Consider the following 15341-nt stretch of genomic DNA (forward strand, 5'->3'; position numbering starts at 1 on the left):
GGCCCCCACTGCCCGCCTTCTCCTCCTTCCTTGCTTTATTCTCCCCATTCCTTCATTGCTACTTCCTGGGAAAGTATCTTCCAAATAAAACACTTGTACACAAGTTCTCATCTCAGACTAAAGGAGTAGTTATTTTTATCTCCGTATTAGAGAGAATTAAATATCACAGAGGTCAAATAAATTTTCTAATTCACCAGGCTCATAAGTCATAAAACTGGGATTTGAACACAGATCATCGCTCCCAAAACGTATGTTCATTCCTCATTAGGATCGGTCAGACTATTCATTGGCACCTCGGCAAAGGTACAATGGGTAGTAGTTAGGGGCAGGAATCCAGGGGTTCAGGAGCTAGCTTGCCTGGCTCTCTCACTTGCTGGCTGTGAGACTCCAAAGTATTAGTTGGATATGAGGACTTTGAGAGGTAATTGGGTTAAGGGTGTGGCCCATCATGTGTTTAGTGCCCTTATAGGAAGAGACATCAGAGTTATACTTGTGTACTCTCTCCCTACCTGTCTTCCTCTCTTCCTCTCTCTCTCTACCATGTGAGAAGATAACTGTTTGCAAGCCAGGAAGAGAGCCCACACTAGACCCAAAAATATTGGCACCCTGATCTTGGACTTTTAGCCTCTAGAACTGTGAGAAATAAATGTCTGTTATTTAAGTCACCTAGACTATTGTATTTTGTTATGGCAGCCCAAGCTGAGACAGAATTCATGCAACCTGAATAGACAGAGTAAAATAGGTTTGCAAAGTGTTTGCACCAATTTTTACTATCATGAAGAACATGTGAGAATAAGGTTGTTTAGAAAACAAATCTATTATAATAGAAGCCACATCCTTTGAGAAACCAACACTTACCATTTATTGTAATGACCATTTCCCCTACGAAGTCATTCTCTATTAAACTGTCCTTTTTTATTTTCCTCATATCACTCATTTCTATCTGATATTCTCTTCTTCATTTATTTGTTTACTTACTTACTTTCTCTCTCCCCTCCTGCTGGAAGCTCTATGTGAGTAGATAACTTACCTGTGAATTGTTAACTATAGTTTCCCTTAAGCCTAGAATAGTAGATGACATATAGTAAGTACTTAATTAAAATCTGTGGAATGAATGACTATACCTAACGGCTGATTATTCAACTACCATTAGTGATCTACTTAGGGCTTTTAATATATCAGAGTAGCTTTGGGCTTTACAAAATTTTCAACTCATCTTGGGTATTTTTTTCCCTAATGGTACATTGTTTCTTCAAAATGTGATACTTGTGAGGAGTCTAAGAAATGATCTTAAAATCTTAAGAATATTGAAGTCAGTATATTATCCTGATAATTTACAGATACTAGGTGACATGTTTAACTGTATTAAAAAGCTGGGTAGGTCAATAGTAATAAGTAATGTGAACTAATATTAAACAGTAATTTTATTTGGCTTTGAAAGGCACACACACACACACACACACACAAGCTCAATCACACACTTATGTACTAACCTCTTGATGAGACTATATCCCTGCCTATTCCATATTCCTCTAGTATCAGAATCCTGGATCCTGTGGAATGGTGGAAAGTCGGGAGGTTGGAAAGAGAAATACAAAGAAAATCCTTCAGCTAGCAGACTTAATCTGCAAAATGTAAAATGCTTTGTCAGGTTATTAAGAATTGGCTATTAAGAAAAGGTATCTCTTCTGACTCTACCTACTTTCACACTGGTTTTACTGGAGGGATGATGGGTAATGTGCTAGTCAAAACAACTGCTAAAGGACAGACATCAAACTCAAAATGGCTCAAAGGTAAAGAAGGGGGATGTATTGGTTCATGTAATAGGAGTCTATGGACATATCTAGCTTCGGGCACAGTTTAATCTAGGAGTTCAAATGATTTCATTGAGATTCATTCTTGATTTTCCCATGTCTGATTTCTGCTTTTCTCCATCTAATCTTCATTCTCAGGCAGACTGTTTCTTTCTGGTGGCAAAATGGTGGCCAGCAGTCTTTCCTCCTGTGTATCCTATTTGAAAGAGAATTTCTCTTAGCTAAAAGTTCCACAAAAGTCCTGAAATTGAGCATCATTTGTCTGATTGAGGTCACGAGCCAAAGTCTGACCCAATTGCTATGGCCAAGAAGGGAGAATTCTCTGATCGGGTAGGCATGAATCCAACATTGAGGCTGAGGGAAGAGGTAACTTCTTTCAAATGACATTGACTAAGAATGAGGGTAGGGAGTGGAGGAGTTGGTTCTCCCAAGAAAAACTGAGGTATGATTATCAAATGGAAGAAAAATGGGCAACCCAGCAGGTAAAAACAATAAATGTCTTATACAGGTAACCCATATTCTGTCCACTGTACCTGCATGAGTCATAGAAAGAAATCCTATTTGATCCCTGATTGCTAGAAATCTATCAGAAATACTTGCTATTGTCCCTATTATTCACCAGAATTCACCTGTATCTTCCTCATCTTCTTCTTTATCACTGTCATCATCTTCATTTCAAAACACTTGCTTCTATGATTAGGCAGTTGAATAAACAAGTTGGATAAACAAGGCATAACACCCGCCCTACAGTGGGACAGTTGTTAACCTGGATTCCATGGCCACCCACTCCCCACCAGATTACATGCAAGCATCTCTGTGTGTGAATATGGGCATTTTAATGTGTAAAGTTGCCATAGTTTTAATTCAAATATATGGAGGATCCATGACCCCCTAAAAAAAATTAAAATCCACAAAGCTGGAAACACTGATATATTAATCCTGGATTCTATGCTTTTAGCGCAAGGGCTTCTGACCTGGAATTCAGGGAGTCTACGAACATGCATGGGGAAAAAGTTATCACATCTTTATTTTCACTTCTTTCTAAGTGATAGTTTGTATTTCCTTTCATCCTTCATTGTGAATATAGATAACAACCCATGTTTGTATTAGCAGTACCATTTGTCACAAATTGAAAATATACATTTTTACATTTTTAAATCACAGAGTTTTTACGAACAGGATGAGATATTGTTTACACTTATCACCACTTTGAAATTACAGTAATTATAAGACCCTGCTAGATCTTGTTATTTAATTTATTAATAAAGAAGAGATATTATTTGTCATGATTTTTAAATATTTTGATGACTATATTTTAATATAATTCCTAGTTTCCTTGTCAATCTTATGTGTTTTATTTTGTGGACTTAAAAAACATTATTCTAAGACATGATCTACTGACATCACTAGATGATCAAAGGGGTCTAGGTCTCAAAAAAGTTAAAAATCCATGTCTTAGCCACTAGAATATGCTGCTTCTGGTACACTTCCTGATACAAAATTTTACAGGTTGATGTGGAGATATATTTTATTTCTTCAAAAGGTCCTAGGTAGATAATGTTAAATCTAGGAGAATTCTCAGTCTCCAAATCAGAAGCAGATTCCATCAATGTGTCATTTATTTGGTGAGTTCAGTCTCGGTGAGTGTTTCTCACTGTGTAGTGTAGTATTACTGCATCAGAGTAGGGTTTAAAAGGATATTCTGTGCATTTTGTAGTTCCAGAAATAAACACTCAGAAAGAGCATCTCTTAGGTTTAGAATCTAATTAAATGATAAGAAATGTTGGCAAATTAGCCTATAATCAGTATTGTAATGCTGGATGAATCTTCTCAGTAAAAGGATTTCTATGCCTTCTTGTGAACTATGTCCCCCAAATAGGTTTAGAATTGGTTTCTTTATCTACTTGTTTGTTTTTAAAAGGTGGAAAAGCAGAGAGCAATCTTTAGTAATAAACTTACTATTTCAAAACGGAAGTTTAGATGAATGCCAGGTTTGAGAAGAGCTCTTAGCCGGCATTTGTATTTGCCCATCAAACTTGAGTTTTCCATAATGATTGGGTAGATGGATCAGCAAAGCTTGGTGTCCAAACTAATTTCTTATTGGTTATATATTGTCTGAAATAATGCTAAAGAATATATCAAACTGAATTATCATAGGTCAAGAATTTTAAAATAAAATTTTAAAAAAATTATATGTAGTTGAGAAAATATTTGGGTTTTACTCCCTATGAAGAGAAAATTGTCAGTTCTTTAACCACGAAGTAGACGATGACTCAGGACTGTCACTATCTCCCACTGTGTAGGATAATGTTGCTGTTATAGCATTTGTAAACTACTCATAATTTTATATTTCCAAGCTGCCTGTAAACATGTCTTCTTTGTCACCACTGTGTGTATTCATGCTGGAAGGGAAGGTAGGTTGGGTAAATGATAGTATCCTCCAGGTGATCCAAACCAGCAGCTGAGGCAAAGAAAGATCTCAGTGTGCATTAAGACATTTGGGGTTGCGACTAAGAAAACTCTATATCTAAACTGGTTGAAGATGGATATCCTGTTTATCTTGCTTTAATGTTATCTCCTATAACTGAAAATGGTAAAAATGGCTTTAAGCCTGGCCTCATGCAGCACTCAAGCAATGTAACAAGAACCCAGCTTCTTTCTTTTCATTACAAGATTCTCTTTAACAATGTATTCCTCCTGCAGTCATACAATGGCTGCCGGCATTCAGGGGGCTACCAGCTAATTTTGTGTGACGCTACTGAAAAGAGAAAGAATTTTCCCTGATTGGCCAAACCTGGATCATTTACTCATCTCTGAACCAATAATTGCAGGAGGAGATGAAATAGAAGGGTTAGCTAAAACCAGTTAAGGACCATATCTGGAGAAGAGGATGAAATCATTCCTTTCCAAACCATAGGGCTTGGGAAATTCAAAGCCTTCTATAAATGGAAAAGAGAGATTTGGGGGAAGCTTGTGAGAATCATCACCTATGCAAGGGAAGTAGCTTCTTACAGAAAGGGCAAGTCAAAAGTCTCATAGGTTTTCATTTCCTTTTTGATAGAATCTACTTTGGCTTCCTGGATTGAGGATGAGGGAATAGAGGGAAGGCTTGTGGGGGTTGGGAGTTGGAAGCTAGTATTTCCAGAATTGCTTTTCTTGTTAATTAAGGAAGAAAAAAATGAGAACAGTTTCTGCTATACCTTTGTTCCCACACCCCTGGATTCTGAAAGAATTATCAAAGTCAGCCTAGTTTAGTAGACCCCAGCCTAAGTCAGGTGCATGAAGATGAAACAAATACTAGGAAGGGGTAAGCGCACAGTCCCTCAGGCACACAGGCCTGCATTCAGCCTGGGGAGAGTCTAGTCCATGGGGTGGCCTGCCTGACTGTGCTCCCTGGACTCATCCTTGCTTTTCTCTGCTCGCTTGGAAATTCTGGGATTGCGGTGGGTACTTTTTTTTCTGTGGGGATTTAGTGGCTTCCTCCACTGTTGCCAGCTACCAAAGTTCAGAACAAACGTGAGTTAGGCTATAGCTATCGATAAAGACATTCTAGTCAATCTCTCCACTCAATTCTGCCATCCACCCCATGCCACCCTTAGAGTTATAATTACTTAAATTTTCTTGCTCAAAATCTTAACAATAATGTTAGTCAATTTTTATTGTAAACTTACTATGTATCAGGCACTATTCTAACCACTTTATATATATATATATATATGTATACTCATTTTTTTAAAAAAAGATATTTCAATATTCTATTGTCTACAAAATGAAAAAAAAAATTCTCATTTAGCAGAGCATCCAAAGTTCCCTGAGATCTGGAACATGTTCACTTTCCTGGGCTTTTCCCACCTATCCTATATTTCAAAAACACATAAATTCTGTTTCAAATATTTTACATTTTCTAGCCTTTGAATTTGCTCACTCTGCCAATTCCATCTGAAAAGTCTGCCCCCAAATCCCACCTCTCAACATGGAAATTATCATCAAATGTCAAAATCTCCATGGAGCCTTGTTCAATACCCCAGACAAAAATAAATTTTTCCTCTACGAATCTAACACTCGCTTGACCCTCCGATTGTCATGCAATTGAAAGACATTGATTTCCCTTGCTATACACAGACTCATAAAATTCAGCACTTATTAGCCATCTACTGTGTGCCAGGTGCTTTTTCACTGCCAGGGCTACAAAGATGAGTGAGGCATGCTCTCCGACCTCAAAGAGCTTGTGGTCTAATGTGAGGGAAAACACAGGGCTGTGCAATTCCAACACAATGTGAAAGGTCAGCACCTTGGGACAACACAAAGCTTAGGAAGAACAAAACAAGGACTGACTGCTTGTCTGAAACACTATGAGGACAAACTTGACAATGGAGGGAGGTGGGCTGTGATGAAAGAAAGGGATATCGGCAAGTGGACACAAGAGGAAGGGCGTTCCAGAGAAGGCCCATTAAGCAGAGGAATGGGTATGTCAAATTTCATGTGATGTTTGGAAAATCTTGAGTAATATGAAAGCATTTTGAGAAGACATACTCTATGCTGAAGAGCATGGATGATGGAGTAAATGAAGCCTGGATTTAAACTCCATCTTTGCAACCTAGGAGCTGTTTGAAATCGGGCAAGTTAATTTCTTCAATCCTAACCTTCCTCATTTATAACATGGGGAGAACAGAAATGTCCATCCTTAGGTAGAGATTCAATGCGATAACGTATGTCAGTATTCAGAATGGTGCCTCACACATAATGGAGAGCTTACCAAACTGAAGTTTTTGTGTCTTTTGTCTTTTTTCACCTTTCACCAAATGCCATAAGGATGATGTCAGTGCTCTGAGGATCTCCAGATCCTCTCACATAAGTACTTGACCATGGCTCTGTGCCCTCTCTGGATTCCATATGCTTTCCATGGCTAGAATTTGTGGCTGTTTCTCATAGAACTGGTTTCAGGCTGCTAAAACCACATGACCAGCAGGTGCAGAGAACAGAAAGTGCCCCTTTCTGTTGGGTGGCAGCTAATCACTGACTGGCTGGTGCAAAAGTATGCATGAGTTTAGGACAATGTTGACAGCTGGCACAACTTACACTGCAGTTTCCCCTGAGACTCAGGCTGGAGCTCCCCTCTGCACGGTGTCTGAGACCACCCTCTGTTTGGCTTCCTCTCTTCCCTGTCCTGCTGCCCCTGCTCCTCCAGTGGTCCCTCTAGTGTACTTTCTTAACAAACTACTTGCACATGAAGCCTCATCTTAAGATTTAATACTGGCTAAAGCCCATCAGATGTGTGTCCCTCGCCTCATTTTTCATGTTCACCTCCTGCTTTCAGCACCCTCAATCAGGAGGCAGCTGTGGCACCACACATAGATCTGAGAGAAGAGGGATGGACAGTAGGTAGTAACAGGCATTCTGAGGAGAGTGAGAATAGGGAGCCAGTGGAGACTGCAGGAGAGGCCACTGATGACAATTTCTTTCCCTCTAAGGGCAAATTCATTCCCCAACTTTAGCACCACATGCTGAGAGCACTGAGCTGTGGACATCTGATGTTCTCTCCAAAGGGCCAGTTTGCTTGGTTCAGAGCAGTGGGTTCGCTGTTCTGAAGCGAGCACTGGCCAAATGCCCATCACAGCCAGAACTACACAGTTCTCCTAACTCACAGGCAATTGGGACACCAGGTGAGCTGGGCTGCTCTCACTATCTTTTCTATCTGGCTTTTCTCCATGGGGTACCAATGCCCATTGATCTAATTTGATCCTACTGTAAATTCATTTCACTGTAAACAGCCTCATTCCCAGGAACCCCACAGATAAATTGGAGATGCAAACCAATCTTGCTCCCCAAGAAAGTCCTTGTGGATCCAAAATAAATACCTGTACAGGTTAAGTTTGTGATTTCAGTCATTCTTACCACTATAAACTACAAAAACTAACAAAGCATGTTCCAAGTATCTCTCCCTAAACATGTTGCTAGCTGATATGAATATCTCAAAGCCCAAAGCCAACTCTTCTAGCCCCTGGATAATGAATTTCTCTTAAAAATAGGAATTTCTTTAAGGATTAACAAGCAGGAAGGACTTCTTAAATTTAACTAGTTAGGTTAATTTTCATGTTTACACATACACATAAACCATCTCAGGCACAAAATATCATCAATAAATTAGCGTAAGGGCCTATGCTCTATATTTAACAGTATAACATCCCAAGTAAATAAAACAGAAGTTCTCTGTTGTATAAATAAACCATTACTTGATTTGGGGAGTAATCATAAAAGTGCATTTTAGTTGACAAAAATATTTTCTTTTGACCAAGGCTGGGTCATTTTAATCAAATAACCATAAAACATATTGACCAGCTAGCCAGATTTCTCCAGTGCTTAGAACTAAAGTGAACATTTTGGGAGGCAATAGTAGTTTGTCTCCAGCCACCAATGTCACTGCTTATTATGTCATTATTCATGTTAGGATGGTGGGGTTCCCATTCTGCCTCTGCCATGCTATATCAAAAGGAACAAGAAAGGCCACAGGAGTATCACATTTGGAGAAAGCTTGGATTATTTAACAGTGTCTATTTTTAAGGCTGTTTACAGCTATTCATTTTGTCAAGACCAATAAATATCCTGTTCTTGAGCCACTAGGTATTAAGAGACATGGAAAACCAGAGCACCTTATTTCTATAAACACATCATAGCTCATAGGTGAGAACATGGGCTACTCGATTTGCAATCTTTGTTTAACCTGGGTTTTCTGAGGGACCTTAGAGTCTTCCTGTGTCTTTTTTGGTTTTATAGACATTAATACACTATGCTGATTATCTCTGATTTCTGACCTCTGCATCAGTATAAGTAGCCATATATATACAGCTGATCTCACTTGTTGTCGAGTTCTACTGAAATATGGTATATTAATAAGAGCCATACCCAATGGGGCAGGAATGTCTACACTAGTTTTGTGCTCCTGCCCAAGCAGAGAGCTCCTGATCTCCTGCCATAGTGTTGAGGATGTGGTGAAATGTGAAGATTGAAAACAGCTCTAACATCATGTGAAGTGGTGTGTTGCCCTTTACCATTTCAAACCCTATAGTTAGAAGTTGCATCATCAATCACCTCCTCTCTCTTGAATCAGTCTCATAAGTGCACGATTATGTTTAAAACAGGGGTTGGAAAACTACAGCCTGTGGGCTGAATATAGCCCACTGTCTGTTTTGGTAATAAAGTTTTATTGAAACTCAGCCATGCTCATTCATTTATGTATTGTCTATGCTTGTCTTCATGCTACAATAGCAGAGTTGAATAGTTGTGACCGAGACCAAATGGCTCACAAAACCTAAAATATCTGGCCCTTTACAGAAAAAGTTTGCAAATCTCTTCTCTAGTAGTCATTAAAGGGGTAAAAAAAAAACCTTTTACAGCAGTAAGTCAGGAGGAAATATCTTAATACATTGAGAAACAGTAATATAACTGTATTACTAAAATATAAGAGCAATGACAAGAAGAAATAGCTAAATGAATTAAAAATGGCTGCCCCTTGGGTAGGGTAAGGGACTACTGTTTTTTGTTTTTTTAAATTAAGTTTAAGTTTTTCAAAATAAGACTATGTACTACTTTGATAAATAAATAAATAAAGATATAAAACAAGAAGAAAATGCAACACCCTCCCTTTAGTCCTACCTTCTCTGGAGTCTTCACCTCCTTTCTCTCTGTCTGGACAAAAATTTCTTGAAGGACTTGTCCATACTTTTTGCTCTTTATAGCTCTTTACTCTTCAATCACGTAAAATCCAGCTTCTGCTCCCTCACACTAAGGAAACTGCTCATGTCAATACTATCAACACCTCCCACGTTGCCAAGTCAAAGGAACATCGTCTCCATCTTCTTATCTGATTCTCAGTGATACGCAACACAGTGTACTCCTCATTCTTTCTTGAAACACTCTAATTTTAGTCTTCTAAGTTTCCTCTTCCTCAATAGCTGTCCCTTCCCATTGTATTATGCAAGTTTTTCTTTATTACCCCAACCTTTTGGGATCACCTTGTCTCAGGGCTTAGCCTATCACTCTCTTTTTCTCTGTCAACAGTCTCCTCTTATGAGATCTTATTAATCCCAGGAGTCAAGCCCAAATCTTTTACCATTTACTTGACGTTCAACCAGGTTTTGTAATAGTTCTTATGACTAAAACCAGGGCCCTTGATGACTTCCTATGTCCTTCACCACAATCTTCCTCCTCCTCTAGTCTGTCTTGTTTATTAAAATATAGTACCTGGTAGCTCGAGCTCCAAATCCAGGAGTCATATTGATTCCTCTTTTCTTCTACTACATCCTCAGATCAATCACTGTTCTATCCATTTTACTTTCAAAACACATCTCTAATTTGTTCACCCTTCTCCAAGTCCATAGTCTGCTTCTTATTCATCTAAGCATCACATCTTTCCTGGTCCATCGTAATAGTTCCTAAGTGCTTTCTCGGCCTCCACTCCTGCCCTACCACTATTCATTATCCACAGATTAGCCAGAGTCTTTTAAAAATAAATCAGATCATCTTTAACACATATACCAATGACTTTCTATTGCTCATAAAAATAAACTTCAAACCCCATATAATAATAGTATAATAAATAGTCTACCTCCTGTTTCCTTCTCCTACCTCATCTCAACCTTCTTCTCATTCATTGTGCTACAGTCTCACTGGTCTGCTTTCAGTTCTATGAACACTTTAAACCTTTTTTTGCCTCCAGAGATTTGCGCTTGCCTTTCCTAGAATGCTTTCCCTTAGCACTCACTATGCATGGTGGCTCTTTCTTCAGGCCCCAATTAAGATTATATTCTGACTGAGAGTAATGATGGTATGGGGGCTATGTACCACACCAGCCCAAAGCTTGGGGGCTTACAATAACAATTTATTATTTTTCACAAATATGTGGGTCAGGATTTTGGGTAGGGCTCAGCTGAGTGGTTCTTCTGCTCCATGTAGTATTAATTGGAGTCACTTATTCAGCCTCATTCAGCTGCCTGTATTGAAAGATCCAAGAGCACTTCCCTCCTACATTAGTTTTAGGTCATTCCTGAAGTACAGTCTAGGGCAAGGCACATTCTTTCCAAAGACTCTTAGGCCAGAGAAGTTACTATAACCACATGATTTAGCACCTAACACACGTGGGGAAGTAGAAAATGGTAAATTTAAGTAAACTAAAATATCTTTTACTGTGTAAATATGTATGTTTATACATATATATATAAATACACAAATATGTTTCTGAATAAATACAAATGTCAGATTTAGAGACAGGGAAATTGCCTGTTCTTTCACCATTACTGACTAGCCTGAGATGCTCTGTCTCTATGACACCTCTGGCTCTCTCTCAGAAACAGAGTTGATTGGAAATGGTTGCACAAGGTGGAGATGCCAGGCACCTTTGAGACTCTATCAGCTGGGACATCTCCAATTTCCTCTGCCAAATATTTCTACCAGGTATTCAGATTATCCCTGTACATTAGCTCCCGGACTTTCTCCCTTAGAAATCGGTCTAGGTCTCAATTGTCTACTTTGTGACTTCCAACACTTACCTAAACACGGGTTCTGTTTTTATTTTTCTCCTAGAGTTTCCCCACTTTGTATTAAGCACTTCATCATTAATATCCTGTACTTCTGAAGTTATCCCATACTTTGTTTGCCAAGGATCAGATTTATTCTTTAATTCATCACATTTTCAATTTGTTTAATTATGCTTAATTAAGGACAATGAAGCATCAAAGCCTGGCCCCACCTTCAATCTACTCCCCTGCTTCTCTCCCCTGCGGTCAGTCTCCATGATCAGTTAGTGTTCTAGTCCAGCACTTCATGAATCTGTGTCAGAATCAGTCAGCTAGAGAAAAACAGATTGCAGGGCCCCGCTTCCAGAGATTCCCATTCAGGCAGTCTGGGTTGGGGTCTGATAATTAGCATTTCTGATGAGCTTCCAGATGTTGATCCTGATGCTGTTTGATGCATGGTCCACACTTCTACTGGCACTGTCCTAGCCTGATTGTATTATCCAAACTTTCCCTAACATACAAGCATCTTCACACTGCCACATGTTTGATTTTTCTATTTAGTCTGCCTAGATTAGCCTTCCCTGGCTTTTTGTGAAATTTATACTCATCTTTTGGGTCCAAATTTAATTTTATCTCCTCTTAATGCTTCTTCTGCCCCATCTTTTACCACTAAGAGTCAGTCCTTCCTCATTAGCTTTATCCCCAGCAACTTTGCTCATTGTGTTACAGTTCGCCTTCACGCCATCTGTTTTTCCCACTAGATTTGTGAGTTCGCTGAGGTCAGAGACAATATTTTTCTACAGCTGCGTATTCTTCTCACTAGCAGAGTTTTGGAGACAAAGATATCTATTATATGTGTTATTGATTAAATTATCATTCCTATTTCTTTCTTCCTTAGGTTAATCTGTAATTGCATTGCAACTTCATGCTAGAGGTTTTGTTCATTTTTCCTTTTAAAAACGTTATAGATATACCAGATAGCACAGAAAGGCTTTGGTTTAATTCTCTAGGCATATTGAGGGTATTAGGTAACTGCTGTGTGCAACAAAGATCTCAAGGAGCATTAGCACAGTCTAACAATTAAAATCCCCTTTAAAATCATTGTTGTCCTCAGAGACTCCCAGCAGGCCAGTCATTAGTGACAAAACATCAAAACACACTTTCCAAATAGGAAGGATGTAGCCTGTGTGTGATGGAAGAAAATTGGACCAGTGAGACTATTCACCTGACCTACCTGAGCTTCATTTCAAATTAGGACCATTCAAAGTGGGTAAATTAGCTTGAAATTCATGGGGAGTTAAAAAAAAAAAGAATACCTCAGATTGGTAAAAGTATCTGATTTGCTACTTCTGCTTCCTTGAGCTATTCCATAAAGGAGATCTCAGAAAACCACAATAAAGAAGAAGGATGGTTCCCTCAAAGAATTTCATTTGTCTGGTTGAAATTTCTCATTTAAGCATTAGCATTTCCAGAGAGAAGCAGGGACAGGTTATAGGGAGCTGGGGGACAATCATGCATATTAGTTTTACATAATCATTTATCCTTTCTTACAAAGGATGAGCCGTAATATCCTGTAAGCCTGTGCTTCTGTGAGAACATATGCCCAAGACTAATGATTTAACATTTACCAGCAAGGATTCATTGAACTGGATACTGTCACATAATTATCTCCTACATCCAAATATTCTCCTGGTCTCCTCTTTGCCCATGCAACTTTATCCCAGGGGATTGAGTAAGGAGTTTAGTGCCATTGGCTTATCCAACTTCTAGGGTGATTGATTGGCTAATGGTTTAGCAGAGTCTATGTTCAAAGGGCATCAATCTCTGGAAGACCGATAATCTGCTTAATAGAGAAAATAAAAACTTCAATATGAAGGCAAATTGTCTACCAAAGTGAGCCTCACAATAATCTTATTTGGTTTTGGGAAGTTCAATGGAATCACAGACATTTATTTTATACTCCAAATTATACTCAAATATGACATTATTTATTTTTTTGCTCAAATTGTTGCAAGTTTGGCCACTGGGAGCTCTTTCAGTTGGCTTTTTTGCCCCTTTGACATATCACTATAATTGTTGATTTTGTTGTTGTTGCTGTTGTTTTAGTATTTCCTTACTTGCTGACACTACAAGAGTCTTCAGTCTATGTTGTATATTTCCTTTTTCAGTCCTGGAATGAAACATTTCTCCAAGGATCCCCAGTTCCCTTATTGGAAAATGGTATTAGAAACTAAGACCTGAATGCTAGGTATAATTGTCGCTGCTGGGGTCTTATTGTTTTTAGGTCTTCTCAGCTGACAGAGCAAGAAAAAAACATACATGTATACTAACCTGTGTGTGTACACATATGTATAAATATTTCTATGTCGAGTTATCTGTATTCGTATTAAGCTAAACATGAATTTATGCTGAAGCTTCCAACTCTAATCCCTTACTACATGGATTATTTTAGCTTCCTTTACTTGCTTATCCGTAAATTCCCACTCCAATAGTGAAAAACCTGGCTCTCATCACCTGCCATTAATTAATCAATCCCAGTGTACATATATAGAAGTTTCATAATTTTTAACTCATATACCCATGGGAAATAACTTCAACTAGAGCATAGTTTCTTTGGTGCTACAGACTCTACTCTTCCAAAGTGACTTAGTTCAACATCTTTCCCCTCACCTTCTTTCATGAGGTTGTTTCATACAGATTCTTTTATACATCTTCTGAGTTTCATACTTGGGTCCTTAAACTTCCTAAGTAGTTATTATTAAATTTTGTACATTAACGTTTACTCTTTGTGCCATAAAATTCTATGGATATGGACAAATGCATAGTATCATGTATCTACCATTACAGCATGGTACAATATAGTTTTGCTTCTCTAAAGTGCATCCCCTATGCTTTACTCACTCAATCCCTCCTCTGCATAGAACCCCTGGCAATCACTGATCTGTTTACCTTGTCTATAATTTTGCTTTTTCTAGAAAGTCACATAATTGGAATCATACAGTATGTCATTTTTCATACTGGTTTCTTTCACTTAGCAATATGCATTTAACATTACTCATGTCTTTGTATGGCTTTGACAAATCATTATTTTTAAGTCTCTGAATAATTTTCCATATTAAGGATATGCACAGTTTGTTTATAGATTCACATATTGAAGGACATGTTGGTTGCTTCCAGTTTGGGGTGATTATAAATAAAGTTGCTATCTATCTTGCATGCGGATTTTGTGTGCATATAAGTTCTCAGATCATCAAATACTTATGAATGTAATTGCTGGGTCATAAAATAAGACTATGTTTAGCATTGTAAGAGATGACCAAACTATCTTCCAAAATGGCTCTACCATCTTGCATTCCTACCAATGAATGAGAGTTCCTATTCCTCTACATCCTTTCCAGCAATTGGAATAGTCATTTTTTAATTTTTTTAAAATTAGCCATTCTAATAAAGAAGTAGTGGTAAAACTGATATATTTTAAAAGGCTGATAAATGCCTTATGGTTAGATTTTCTTTTATTGCGTTCAAAGATTCATCTGAATTTCTTTACATAAGAACTCTCTTAAGTGTATATTTCTCTGTCTATATGAAAAAATTGTTAATTTTTTTTTTTTTAAGCGAGGCAACCCTTGGTTGACCTCACAGATTGCAAGGACCTTGTCAGCTTACAATCCCTTATTTATTTTATTATTCAGGCCTATAGCACCTGGTCTTCCTAGGTGGTCTCCCATCCAAGTACTAACCAGGCCCAACCCGACTTAGCTTCTGAGATCAGACGAGATTGGGCTTGTTCAAGGTGGCATGGCTGTAAACAGAAATTGTTAATTTCTTGATGGGAGAAAAGCTAAAAATTATTTAGTAGAGCATTGGTCCATGTACCAACATCATCATAATCACCTGAGAGCTTGTTTGAAATGCAGAATCTTGGGCCTTAACCAAGACCTACTAAATTAGCATCTGCAATATATCAAGAACCCACAAGTGAATTATACACATTAAAGTTTAAGAAGCATTGCTT

The 15341-nt window shown here is 38.2% G+C and overlaps 1 pseudogene; it reads right to left on the bottom strand.

Moving 5' to 3' along the window:
- Positions 1–15017: 15017 nt before the first annotated feature.
- LOC120581757 (uncharacterized) lies at positions 15018–15136 on the bottom strand (annotated as a pseudogene).
- Between the last annotated feature and the right edge of the window lie 205 nt (positions 15137–15341).

Source organism: Pteropus medius, unplaced genomic scaffold (genome assembly GCF_902729225.1).
Source record: "Pteropus medius unplaced genomic scaffold, Ma_sr-lr_union100, whole genome shotgun sequence".
Taxonomy (NCBI): domain Eukaryota; kingdom Metazoa; phylum Chordata; class Mammalia; order Chiroptera; family Pteropodidae; genus Pteropus; species Pteropus medius.